Below are 14,370 nucleotides of genomic sequence, written 5' to 3' on the forward strand. Positions count from 1 at the left end.
GCCCCCTAATGGGATCATATCCCGAACGCCCCTGGGAAGGTAACCCTGACCGCGCAACGGCAGTTCAAGCACGGTCAGGGGAAAAATACCCTGTGCACATGCAGCTCCATGTACACATAACATCTGGTTCATGCTACGCAACCTCATATAAACAAGCACATTAGCACTGTGAAGTATTTAATAAACTTATATTTTACCAAATAACTTAATAAATTCCTTGTAAATAGCATTGTTAAAATGTGTAAATCATCTCACAAATCAAATGTGTAAATCATCCACATCATGTTGAGCTTGACGAGTCAAGGGACTCTGTATGTTAAAGTGCAACAAGAGAGTAAAGACTAAATGATGATTCAAGTGATTCAGTATGTCAAAGCATATTAAGAAAGTAAGGACTAACTTCCTGCAGGGTACCAGTAGTCAGCAAGGTTGTTTGTCATGAACCATGTCTGGGCGTTGTCCACAGCTGATTCCATCATCACATAGGTGATGCTAAGAGGGCTCAGATCTTTCCAGGTGAGCATCGTCTCCTGCCCCTGGGGTCCAGCACTACACCACCATCACAAGAAAATCGTTCATTACTCAATATTTACTGAAATAAACGTCTGTTTTTGTGTGATGCAGAGAGGAATGCTATAGATATGAACATTTTGATAGCTCGAGGCCCTCAGACTACACTTATGATGGAACATTCTGTGCCTTAAAGGACCATAACTTAAGATATTAAAAGTTGTTAAATTTCAATAAAACTTTTTTGGACTAGTTGTATATGAAAAGGGCTGCAAGTGGTTTAAGTTTCATTACCGCAGCTTAAATAGAAAGAGAGAGAAAAACATTTTTCAACGAATTTTCAACATTTTCAAAATAACTCTACAACCACAAGTTTCAAGTGAAATCATTTCTGTGACACTCGTCTATCACATTTGCATATACTAAAGAATTTTACCAAAGTTTTTATCCAAAATATGTTTAGTTTTACTAATAAAAATATTCAAATTCCCCCCCAAAATTATGCAAAAAGACTATGTTTATAAATATTTATAAAATTAATAAATGAACGAAGGAATAAAATAATTTTTCTTAATTTTAGAGACAAACTCTACATATAATGTGTACGTTTCATGTAAATTTAATAATAAATGAAAGTATAGAGTCACTTTTATGCTGTAAACGGTGTAATTGAAAAACAAATATTGACAAAAATTCTGCCCCTTGTGGCCGAGGTTGACATCAACCGATTTTCTCCAGAATTGACACCCTTACAGACAGGCTTACGTTCAGTAAGGTGTATAAGTTTCATGCAAATCGCCAGATAAAAAAATGAGAAACTAAAAAAAATCTCAACTTTTTTGTTTAAACTAAATATATATTAGATAAAACTAAATATTAAAATCCTTTATTATATGCTATTGTGATAGATGAGAGTCATAGATATGATTTCAGTTGAAACTTGTGTTTGATGTTAATTTTTGAACATTTTTGAAAAAATTCAAAGTCATTAGTAAATATTGTTTTTCTCCCTTTATATTTTGGCTACGATGTTGAGACTTGGACCAGTTGAAGCCCTTTTCATATACAACTATTCGAAAAATGTGATTGAAATTGAACAAGTTTTCATTTAATGTATATTTTCAAAGTTATGATGTGGGTTGTGAAAAATGAAGTAAATTAGGAAAAAATGGGTACAGATAACCATTTCTGGAGCAGGAGCCGAGAAACTTTACAGCAACATACAAAATACCTTCATTTAAAATGGGATCAGACTTGTGATTTTGCTTAGACCTAGCTTGTGGTATTAGTTAACATTGTCCATGGGAGATTTCTCAACCATATGTGGCATTTTGAAGTTAGAAGAGACCAGTGATTGGTTATTTAAGGTGGTTGGTATTTCTTCTGGCAGGACAAATATTGAAAATAAAATTCTATATAATTTATTAATATCTGCAAGTTATAAATGAATTATGTTAATAAATTAATAATCTGCTAATATATTGCAACAACACCAATATATCAACAAATTTTCAAATACAGTATAAAGTTAAAATCTGGACATAACTCAATATTGGTAATGAAGAACTTGTAATATTAATTGACTTCAGGCCTCCAAACCTGACCAGTATTGAATATTGTTCAGGTTTAAAGGATATTTGGGAAAAAATATCATAGAATATATGTGTAACGGCACTTGTAAGTTAGGAAACAAAAATTTTGATTAAATTGACTGAACATCTGTAACTGGAAATGCTAAAGCAGAAGAGTTGTGAAGGTTTAGCATGCTCTCTACTGCAGCATAATACAGTCAACCAAGAAAAATAATATATTTCACGTCATGCTAATGGCATGGATACACTTATTTTATAGGAGAGAGAGAGAGGTGACAGGAGAGACGGTAAACGTTAAGGAATACAAATGAGATGAAGTTTGGAAAAAAATAAAAGTATAGCAATAAGGTAGAAGTATTGGAATAAGGTTTAGGTACGGGAAAAAAGATAGAAGTAAATGAATAATGTTGACGTGAAGGAAAAGGGAGAAGTAAAAAATATAGAAAACTACAAGACCCAAAGGTTTAAGAAGATGAGGTGAAAAAAAGCTAAAGCAACATTAGATTAAAAAAGGAATGAGAGCCTTGAGACGGGGCAAAGCTAAGTCAAATCACGCTTGCAAAGAGGATTACAGCATTTAACTATATATACTGTGAAAGGCAAGTATCAGCAGCAACAAAGCAATGACTAAGATTCATGTTGTGTATGAAACCAGATTCTACAAGCCAACTTCTGTCAAGACTAAACGCAGGGAAAAATTATTTTAGAAGGCCAATGTATAGAATGATTAGAGTTCCTAACATGACAGAACAGAGCACTGTTTGTCTGCAGACTTAACCCTTATTTTTTGTTTCTTAGGTCTGTCGTTTTCTCTAAATTATCGGAAGGGACAAGACGAACAGGTAATAGACACCAGCAACATTGGAAGCAGGAAGATCAGTGTGAACCAAATTACAACTAAGTGATGTCGAAAGGTGAGTTTTACATAAAGAAGACGAAGGTCATTAGTGATATTTTTTAGTTCAGATATGCATGGAAGACAGCATAGTGGTAATAGTGATGGAAACAGGTTTAGGAGGAATGAAAGTTAGTTTTGCTTGAGAATTGGCACAGTTGGTAATATGTAAGGTGTATTCAAGATGAGGGAACGACTTATAAATAAAATAAATTTCGGAACCAAGAAACTGAGAGTCACTGATGCGTTGAGTTCAGATAAGGAGATGAGGACACTTTTCTTAATAAAACAGTATTGGTAGGAAAATAAATGAATGTACATACCTCTATGCATAGTCTTGCGGTAAAAAGAGAAAGAGAATCTAGACACAGATCTGTGAACATGAACGTCATGAAAAGGAAAGGGGGTAATTAGATTCCCATTCAACTTTGAAATTTATAGGAGCCAGATTGTTAAGAGAGGAGAGTAGAGGAATGGCTGGAAAAGCCCAATGATGCTAAAGTGCAAACATATCATCAACAGAACGAAGATAGAGTGGGACGAGTGTCAATAGCGGGAAAAAGAACAGATTCAGTTGTTCAGGACGGCTTGAAACTTCCTCAATTATTTTGAGAGTTATGGGCCGAGCTTCTATTTTTTGACATTGTTAGAACACAGCTCTAACTTGTATTCGAGCGGGGAAGAGTTGTGAGTCTCATTCACATTGATCCAACGCGTGTGAGGCCGAAGCTCTATCGACTGAGCTATGAGCAGTCTTAATAAGGAAAGATTCCAGAAGCAACTACTGCTGCCAAGGTGGTATTTTTTACTGTCCCTGACTACTACTGAAGCTCAAAGGAATTAGTGATCCACGTCCACGCCATATAAATTGTTATCCACACGTCCATGGAAATAAACATTTAATTCAACTAAACTGGATGACTCGATGATTATTACGACTTTGAGCAGTCTTAATAATGAATTTAGCAGCAGTAGTTTCTTATGGAATCTTTCATTATTTCAACTGCCAATAACTCAGTTTATACAACTTTGGTCTCACATGCGTGGGTGCGTGGTTCGAGTCTCCTAGAGTCCAGGTGATTTTTTATTTTATTCCCATGGAAGTGAGGATGACAGTTTATATGGCGTGGGCGTGGATCACTAATTCCTATGAGTTTCAGTAGTAATCCGAGAAAGTCGAAAATTCAACCTTGGAAGCAGTTGCTGCTACTGGAATCTTTCCTTATTAAGACTCCTCATAGCTCAGTCGATGTAGATTCGGCCACTTGTGGGGTTCACGTTTAGAGTCACCTAGAGCCCAGGTGAATGAAATGTTTATTTCCATAAATGTGTGGATGAAAATTTAAGTGTGATTGTCCCAAGACTATTAGAGTGGGGAAGAGTTGTGAGTGCCCAGGACTATTAGAGCGGGGCAGCGTTGTTTTTGTCCCAGAACTATTAGAGCGGGACAGAGTTTTGTCCCAGGACTTTTAGAGTGGTAAAGAGTTGTGTACCTGTAAGACCACTTGCAGGTGGTGCAAGTGGTGCTCTAATCGTCCAGGACTTCTCCGCTCTAATAGTCCAGGACTATTAGAGCGGGGAAGAGTAGTGAGTGTCCCAGGACTATTAGAGCAGATAGAGTTATAAGTGTTCCAGGAATAATAGAGTGGAGAAGAGTAGTGAGTGTCCAAGGACAATTAGAGCAGATCAGAGTAGTGAGTGTCCCAGTGCTATTAGAACAGATAGAGTTGTGAGTGTTCCAAGACTCTGTCAAGGGACCGCTTACATTCACAATGTGTATAAACGATTTTAATTCCAAAGTTAACAGCACAATTATTAAATTAGTTGAAATTGAAAGAATAATAACGTAGATGAGTATTCAGATATGCGTCATGAAATTATAAATAGATTTTAAAAATGTTCTGAAAATTATAAGATGAACTTAAGTGTAGAAAAGAAAATAGTTGCGAGTTATCATCTAGATAACGTAGAAATTTATTCATCTGATCATGACAAAATCTGCAAATCAATAGTGTGGCCCAAAAAAAATAATATCTAAATGATCAAAATGAGGCAAGAGAAAATGTGATTTACATATATAAGGATGTAAAGACAACACGTCGATAATCTAGGTCATGTGAGATCATGCTATCCTTACCATCTTTCAGCTGATAAAAATGTACCACCTGCAAGTGGTGCTACAGGTAAGGATGCACCACCTGCAAGTTGTGCTACAGGTAAGGATGCACCACCTGTAAGTGGTGCTACAGGTAAGGATGCACCACCTGTAAGTGGTGCTACAGGTAAAGATGCACCACCTGTAAGTTGTGCTACAGGTAAGGATGCACCACCTGTAAGTGGTGCTACAGGTAAGGATGCACCACCTGTAAGTGGTGCTACAGGTAAGGATGCACCACCTGTAAGTGGTGCTACAGGTAAGGATGCACCACCTGTAAGTGGTGCTACAGGTAAGGATGCACCACCTGCAAGTGGTGCTACAGGTAAGGATGCACCACCTGTAAGTGGTGCTACAGGTAAGGATGCACCACCTGCAAGTGGTGCTACAGGTAAGGATGCACCACCTGTAAGTGGTGCTACAGGTAAGGATGCAACACCTCCAGGTGGTCTCAGCCATGAGAGGCCCAACAAGAGCACGTATAAAGGCTCGTGACATGTTAGGCTCCAGTTTACGTGACATAAGAGGGAGAATCTCACCTGATCTGGCCGCCGCACCACGAGAACAAGAACACTCGGTACGTCGAGGCTGAGTACACCCCGGGAGTGAACGCTGACGCTACGTCGGCTGACGCACCGTTGGTTACTTTCCTGAGGATGCTGTAGCTGCTGGCCTGGAGCACTGTCAGGGGATTGAACCCGTTACTCTCACTCTCACTTGTAATATATCCACTCTTGATATGCTATTATAAAATTCATATATAAACTTAGATTGCTGATTATCGTTTTGTGAACTGTTTCATATTGAAATGAAGTAAACATTATTAATTAAAAAATATATCTTTTAAATTGTCCGTGTTATATAAATTAAACAAAGCTAAATCATAACACTAGCATTCAGTGTGGCACTTTACACCAAGTAAATTTTAGGCTATGACTAAAGATTGTCAGTTTTAACTTGGGTGTGTTTTTTGCTTGCAAAAACAGGAAGAATAAAACTTCCTCAAGCACATGAAACTTATCTACCGTGACGAGAATATTGGGTGATAAAGTACAAGCAACTATCATAGGGCCAAGTAACAGCTGCTAGTGATTCATCCATTATCACCATAACCATAGTGTTGGTAGTGAGTCATCCATTATCACCATAACCATAGTGTTGGTAGTGAGTCATCCATTATCACCATAACCATAGTGTTGGTAGTGAGTCATCCATTATGTCCATAACCATAGTGTTGGTTGTGAATCAAACTATAAGATCAGATTAATAGTAATTGTGGCCAATAGGGAGTCATTCAGTAAGAAAACACAACAGTTAAAGTAGTGATTCATAGAGTGAGAACAGAACAACAGTAATGTTAGCAAGGAGTGAGTCACACAGAAAAAACAGGTCAACAGCAATGGTAGCAAGAAGTGATTCGTATAGCAAGAAAAGAACAACAGTAATGATATCCAGTAGTGAGTCATGCAGTAAGAACATACCAACAGTATTTGTTGTGAGTCAAAAAGTAAGAACAGATCAACAGTAGTGGAAGTGAGTCATTCAGTAAGAGTAGATTAAATGTAATGGTAGAGAGTCAAAAAGTAAGAACCGACAAACATTAATAGTAGCCAGTAGTAAGTCACACAATATAACTGTGTGACTGTGTGATTATAACTGTTATTGTAGTGAGTCATATAGTAAGAACAAATCAGCAATAATGTTAGTGAATCATTCAGTAAAAACAGATCAACAGTAATAGTAGTGAGTCATACAGTAAGAGCAGACGAAGACTAAGTTTGAGTCTTACAACGAAAATTGATAGACAATAATGGTAGCCATTAGAGAGTCATATAGTAAAAACAGATCAACAATAACAGTAACCAGTAGTGAGTCAAGGAGTAAGAACAGATCAACAGTAATGGTAGCTAGTAGCGAGTTATACAGTAAGAAGAGATCACCAGTAAAGGTAATGAGTCATATTTCATGGAGCCCTCCTTCCGTCTGGGTTCCGCGGGCTCGGTGTTTTGTTGTGGGTGTGCTGGAGTTGATGCTTGATCCTCGTACGGTTCATAGTAAATCTATTCCGGATAACATCATGTTGCTTTGGGAGGCGTATTGTGTTCGATTCCCGGCAGTAGAGTGGCCGGATAAGTATGAACAGTTTTGAGTAGTTTGTGTGATTGGTGTGTGATGGGGCCTGTGGTTTGTTGTGCTGTGTTGTACTTATTGCAACCCGTCCTCGACTCAAGTCCATTACATCCAGCGGTCGACCCCACAGACGCATTCATAAATTTTAACATGCTGTGCATTCAAAACGGGAATTTTCTCAAGAATAAATTAATATTATAATATATTAGCATATTGTGCATGTATAGGCATAGGTTAGGTTAGGTTAGGTGTTTAGGTTCTGTTGGCGATTATTTGTATTTGTAGTTCGTGGGTGAAGCATTTATAGCGTTGTGATTCGAACAAAATTCGTCAGTGAAACACTTGTTCGGGATATGTTCGAACGTCAGCAGTTGTGAGTCGTGTGTAAACCGCTTTTCATTCATAAACAGGGGGTTTGGCGGGTGCATGGAATCACTTTTGGATCTTTGTTTGGAGGACGGGCTGACTTATTGTGCGCCCTTCAGGCCGGTGTTATGTTTCGTTCTCATGACCTTGTTTTATTGTATTTCTTAGCATGCTTTGCATGTAAATAAAATAATAACAAAAATAATAATAATGGTAGTGAGTCATACAGTAAGAAGAGATCAACAGTAATGTAGCCAATTCTGAGTCAAACAGTAAGAGTGGATCAACAGTACGAGTAGTGAGTCATACAAAAAAATATCAACAATAATGGTATTGAGTCATTCAGTAAGAAGAAGTCAACTGTAATGGTAGCCAGAATCGAGTAATACAGTAAGAACAGAACAACAGTAATGGTTGCCAGTAGTGAGTCGTGCAATAAGAACATATCAACAGTAATAGAGTACAAGCAACTATTATAGGGATAAGTAACAGTTGGAAGTGAGTCATCCATTATGTCCTTAACCACAGTGTTGGTAATGAGTCATCCATTATGTCCTTAACCACAGTGTTGGTAGTGAGTCATCCATTATGTCCTTAACCACAGTGTTGGTAGTTATGGGCCTCATAGATTAAAAACTATCCAACATTAATGGTAATGAGTCATAAAGTTAGAATGAATCAACGGTAATGGAAGTGAGCCATACAGTAAGAATAAATCAACAGTGATGGTAGTGAGTCATACAGAAAGAATAAATCTACAGTAATGACAGTCAAAAGTGAGTTATACAACAAGAGAAGATCAACAATAATGTTAACTAGTAGTGAGTCATTCAGTTAGACCAGACCAACAGCTATAGTAGTCAGTACTGAGTCATATTGTAAGAACAGATCAACAGTAAGGGTTGCAAGTCATATTGTAAGATGAGGTTATCTTGAGGTTATCTTGAGATGATTTCGGGGCTTTTTAGTGTCCCCGCGGCCCGGTCCTTGACCACGCCTCCACCCCCAGGAAGCAGCCCGTGACAGCTGACTAACACCTAGGTACCTATTTACTGCTAGGTAACAGGGCCATAGGGTGAAAGAAACTCTGCCCATTGTTTCTCGCCGGCGCCCGGGATCGAACCCGGGACCACAGGATCACAAGTCCAGCGTGCTATCCGCTCGGCGGACCGGCTCCCCCGCTCGACCGACCGGCTCCCCAGAAATGAGACCAACAGTAATGATACCCAGTATTGAGTCATACACTAAGAACAAATCAACAGTAATGGGAGTGAGTCATTCCGTAGGAATAAATCAACTGTAATGATAGTGTGTCAAAAAAGTAAGAACAGAGGAACATTAATAGTAGCCAGTAGTGAGTCATACAATTAAATTGCATCAACTGCAATTGTAAAGAGTCATACAGTAAGAAAACATCAAAGGTAATTATAGTGAGTTATGCAGTGAGAACAGATCACCAATAATAGTAGCTAGTAGTGAGTTAAACAGTAAAAACAGATCAACAGTTTTTCAGTCACGTTACTGTGAATTTTCTTCTGCATCAACATTATTAATTGCAAGTAGTGAGTCAAAGTAAGAACAGACGAAGAGTAATGGTAGTCAATAGTTAGTGATACATTAATAAATGATCAACAGTAATGGTAGCCAATACTGAGTCCTACAGTAAGAACAGATCGTATTGATAGAATATTGATAGTAAACAGCGAATCATACAATAAGAGTGAAAAAAACAGTAATCGTGGTGAGTTTACAGAAATAACAGATACAGCAATGGAAACCAGTAGTGAATCATCCTGTAAGAGCAGATCACCAGTAGTAATAGTGAGTCATACAATAAGAACCTATCAATAGTAATGGTAGTGCGTCATAAAGCAAGAACAGATCCACAGTAATGGTAGTTAGTCATATAGTAAGAACAGACCAACAGTTACGGTAGAGAGTCGTACAGTACAAACAGGTCAGCATATATTGTAGCCAGTAGTGTGATTCATCACAGTAATCACACTAACAGTGATTCATCAACCCGTCCTCCTACTAATTACGTCTCTTTTCGCTCGTATACGCATCAAGGCCACGAATGGTCGTTACAGAAAATGAAATCGGCTCGCCAAAGTGAAGTGCTGTCCCGTTTTCTGTAGTGGGTTCTCTGGCCTCAACCCGTTCTCGCAAATTCGTAAAGTCAATATTGACTTATTAACTACGTGCTTAGGTGATATACTAAACATAATAGATACCCTTAAAAAGATTCATAGAAAACACCAACCTTACCTAACCTTGTTAGTATCTTAAGATAAGCATCTTATTGCTTCGTAATTACAATTATTACTTAACCTATACCTATTATAGGTTAGGTAATAATTGTAATTACGAAGCAATAAGATGCTTATCTTAACATACTAAGTAGGTTAGGTAAGGTCAGTATTTTCTATGAATCTTTTTACGGGTATCTATTATGTTAAGTATGTCACCTATGCACATATTTAATAAGTCAATATTGACTCATTAAATTTGCGAGAACGGGTTGCTGGCCTACTCGGTTAGGTTAGGAAGGAAACCTTTCAATTAACGATTTTCATGACGTTTGGAAACCTTAAGAGAACTTCCTGCCTTCATAACCTAAAAGATGACCCTTAACTTGTTGTTTTAGAAAACCAAATTTCAAAATTTTTTTTCAATTATTTTTAATTTTCATATTACGGCCTTTTTTTTGGCTGATACACATAGGAGCGAAAATCGACGTAATTTGTAGGAGGACGGGTTAGATTCATACAGTATTAACATAACACTAATGTATTGAGTTATAAAGTAAAACAGACTAACCGTAATGTTCGAAAGGTATACAGTAAGATCAACAGTAATAGTAGTGAGTTACACAGCAACACGTGACCAACAGTAATAGCAGTGAGTTATACAGTAAGAACAGATCAACAAGAATAGTAGTGAGTTATGCAGTAAGAACAGACCAACAGTAAGGGTAATCATACATTAAGAGCAGATCAACAGCATTGGTAGTAAGTAGTGAGCCATTCAGTAAAAACGGTTCAACTGTAAGGGTAGTGAGTCATACAGTTAAAATAGCTCATTAGTAATGATCGCCAGAATTTAGTAACACATTAAGAACAGGTCAAACGTAATTGTAGCCAGTACTGTGCCATACAATAAGAATAGATCAAGAATAATGATATTGAATCTTTCAAAAGGAACAGATCATTATTAATGGTAATTAATGTTGATTTACTCTATAACTCCTCCTATTCGGTAGAAATAGATCACCACCATTGGTAGCCAGTAGTAAGTCACGCAGTAAGATCAGATCAACAGTAAAAGTAGGGAATCGTATTATATAGTAAGAGCAGATCAATATTAACGGTAGGGAATCTACAGTAAGAACCGACGAACACATATGGTAGTGGGTCATAGAGTGAGAACAGACCAACTATAATGGTAGCCATACAGATAAAACAGACCAACAGTAATGAGAGTGAACCGTGCAGCAATTAGAGAACAGCAGTAATAAAGCAACTAAGGGGTCACAGAGTTAGAACCAATCAACAGATTAACAGTAATGGTAGAAATCATCACAGTAAGAACAGATCATCAGTAATGGTAGCCAGTAGTGAATCATACAGTAAGAACAGACCGACAATAACTGAAGTGAGTCATGCAGTAAGAGCAGACCTAAGGTAATAGTAGTGAATCATAAAATAAGAAAAAGCTAACAGTTATTGCAGCGAGTCATTAGGTAAGATCAGACTAACAATAATGGTACTAAGTTATATTGTTGGAACAAATCAACAGTAATTGTAGTGAGACTTATAGTATGAACAGACCAACATATATGGTAGTGAGTCTAACAGGAAGAACAGACCACCTTGAATGGTAGCAAATAGTGAGACATATATTAACAACAGATCTACAATATTTGTAGCCAGTAGTGAGTCATTGAGTTTAACAGAAAAACAGTAACGGCAGTGATTCATACAGTAATAACAGAACAGCAGTAATGGCGGTGAGTTATTCAGTAAGAACAGACCAACAGAAATTGCAGCTAGTAGTGAATCATACAGTAAGAACCGATTAACATTAATTGTAGAAAGTCATTCAGTAAGAACAGAATAACACTAATGGTAGTGATTCACACAGTAAGAACACATCAAAAGTAATGGTAGTGAGTCATACAATAAGAGCAGCAATAATTGTATTGAGTCCTACAGTAAAAGAAGATAAAGAGTAATATTAGTGAGTCATACAGTAAAAACAGACCAACAGAAATGGTTGTGAGTAATAACAGATCAACAGTTATGTTAGGGAGTCATACAGTAAGAGCAGATCAACAATAATGGTTACCTTGAAAGGTTACCTTGAGATGGTTTCGGGCTTAGCAACCTCGCGGCCCGGTCGTCAATCAGGCCTCCTTACGGCTATGAGTCAGACAGAAATAACAGACCAACAGGAATTATAGCCAATAGCGAGTCATTCAGAAAAAAACTAACCAACAGTAATGGTTGTAAATCATATACTAAGAACAGATCAACAGTAATGATAGATAGTAGGGAGTCATACAGTCATCTTGAAGTTATCTTGAGATGATTTCGGGGCTTTAGTGTCCCCGCGGCCCGGTCATTGACCAGGCCTCCACCCCCAGGAAGCAGCCCGTGACTGCTGACTAACACCCAGGTACCTATTTTACTGCTAGGTAACAGGGGCATAGGGTGAGAGGAACTCTGCCCATTGTTTCTAGCCGGCGCCCGGGATCGAACCCGTGACCACAGGATCACAAATCCAGCGTGCTGTCCGCTCGGCCGACCGGCTCCGGCTCAGTAAGAACAGTTCAAAAGTAATGATAGATAGTAGGGAGTCATACACTAATAACAGATCAACAGTAATAGTAGATAGTAGGGAGTCATACAGTAAGAACAGTTCAACAGAAAGGGTAGTGATTCATACAGCATGAACTGACAAACAGTAATAGAGTGAATCATACAGTAAGAACAGATCCACAGTAAAGGTACAAAGTAGAGACAAAGTAAGCACAGGCAAACAGGAATAGTAAGGAGTCACACAGTACGTGCAGATCAACAGTAGTTCTTGTGTCATACAGTAAGAAAAATCCAACTGTAATTTTAGTGAGCGATACAGCAAGAATAGAAAAACAGTAATTGTTAAGAGTAATAAAGTAAGAGCAAATCAACAGTAATGGTAGTGTCATACAATAGTAACAGACTAACAGTAATAGTAGCTAGTAGTGAGTCATAAAGTTAGAGCAGATCAACAGTAATAGTAGCTAGTAGTGAGTCATAAAGTTAGAACAGATCAACAGTAATAGTAGTGAGTGATTCAGAAGGAACAGATAAACGATAATGGTAGTGAGTCATGCAATAAGAATAGACCAAAAGTTATGGTATTGAGTCATAGAGTAAGAACTGTCTAGCTGTAATGATAGCAAGTATTGAGTGATACAGTTAGAACGCATCAAAACTAATGGTTGATTGTCGTGAGTCATACAGAGAGAACATATCAACAGTAATTTTAGCTAGTAGCGAGTCATTCAGTAATAACAGATCAACAGTCAAATAAAGCCAGTACTGATTTATAAGGTAAGAACAGATGAACAGTATGGGTTGAGTCAAACACGAAGAACAGATCAACAATAATGGTTGTCATTGTTGTCATACAACACTGACAATGACATACAAGTTAAGATACACATTGGGCGAGCGGGGAAGTGGGTATAGCTGATGAATAGTCGGAGACAAGAAACGTTGCAGTTGAAGAGATGGTATAAGGACTTAACCCAGCTGCATGACGATTACTGAGGCGCAATACCAGGCCGGCTAGGCTAGGATACGGGGTCTTCTTTCTTCTGTGGCGGTCATCACGTAGGTGGTTTTGGTTCAGTCAAGAAAAGCCGAAACAAAACGAACAAAAATAGGTCACTATCCCCCTAAACAAGGAAGAGGTGGTTATCACCTCCTGTCTTGTGGTTGGTAGCTGCTGTCACGGTTTTACAGGCGTTCCGTTTCATTCCAAGGACCCTAGAGCAGACAAACAGGGGATGGAAGACATGGGCGAGGATGCAGAAATCTTGAGCTAGGGACTAGAGACAAGTCGAAAAGGGGGGGAGAAAGGTCGGTGGCCCAACCACCATGGGTAAGACTTGCAGCTGACGCTGTGGTTTGTACTTTTAATTTCTTCCTAACAGCTATCCGGCTGGCTTAGCTTCTGGTTCCAATGCCGCTGGTGTAGAAGGAGCCAAAGTCGTCGTGTCTTGGTCTTTGTACTACATTGCTGTTCAGTAGGTCCTTGTGGAGAGTGACCGGATCGCAGAATCAGTCGACGACGCACTGAGCAATGGTGATGACTGTTGAAGACGGGGTGGCCAGGGAGCCGGTCGGTCTGGAAGCAAGTAACCTAGTGGGTCATTGCTAGAGCAACAGGTAAACGAGCTAATTTGACTGCTGCAGATGCTGAAGGGTCGACCGTTAGAGGTGCTGGAGAGTGGGTTGCCGCACTGGAGGGTGACTGTTGTGTGTTCAATTGGGCGACAAAAGGAGCACCAGCTGGTTGGCAGATTATGTGCAGTGAGGACCTGGTTCAGGATGACAGCAAACATCTTATTGTTGGGTCCTGCCAGCCTGTAAACCAGGTGGAGTATAGCGGGAAGGACATGGTCTTGTTCTCCGGGTGTGGCGTCCGTGGATGTTGCGGCTGGGTCGGAGGTA

General features: G+C 38.6%; 1 long non-coding RNA gene across 1 annotated transcript in view; it reads right to left on the reverse strand.

Moving 5' to 3' along the window:
• Positions 1-312: 312 nt before the first annotated feature.
• Positions 313-14,370, reverse strand: part of LOC123770952 (uncharacterized) — a 32,211-nt gene continuing 18,153 nt past the window's right edge. The window contains exons 3-4 of the long non-coding RNA XR_011223003.1: positions 5,692-5,833; positions 313-549 (exon numbers count right to left, since the gene is read on the reverse strand). This is a non-coding gene — a long non-coding RNA (uncharacterized lncRNA). The remainder of the gene's footprint in view (positions 550-5,691; positions 5,834-14,370) is intronic.

This window comes from Procambarus clarkii, chromosome 56 (genome assembly GCF_040958095.1).
Source record: "Procambarus clarkii isolate CNS0578487 chromosome 56, FALCON_Pclarkii_2.0, whole genome shotgun sequence".
NCBI lineage: Eukaryota > Metazoa > Arthropoda > Malacostraca > Decapoda > Cambaridae > Procambarus > Procambarus clarkii.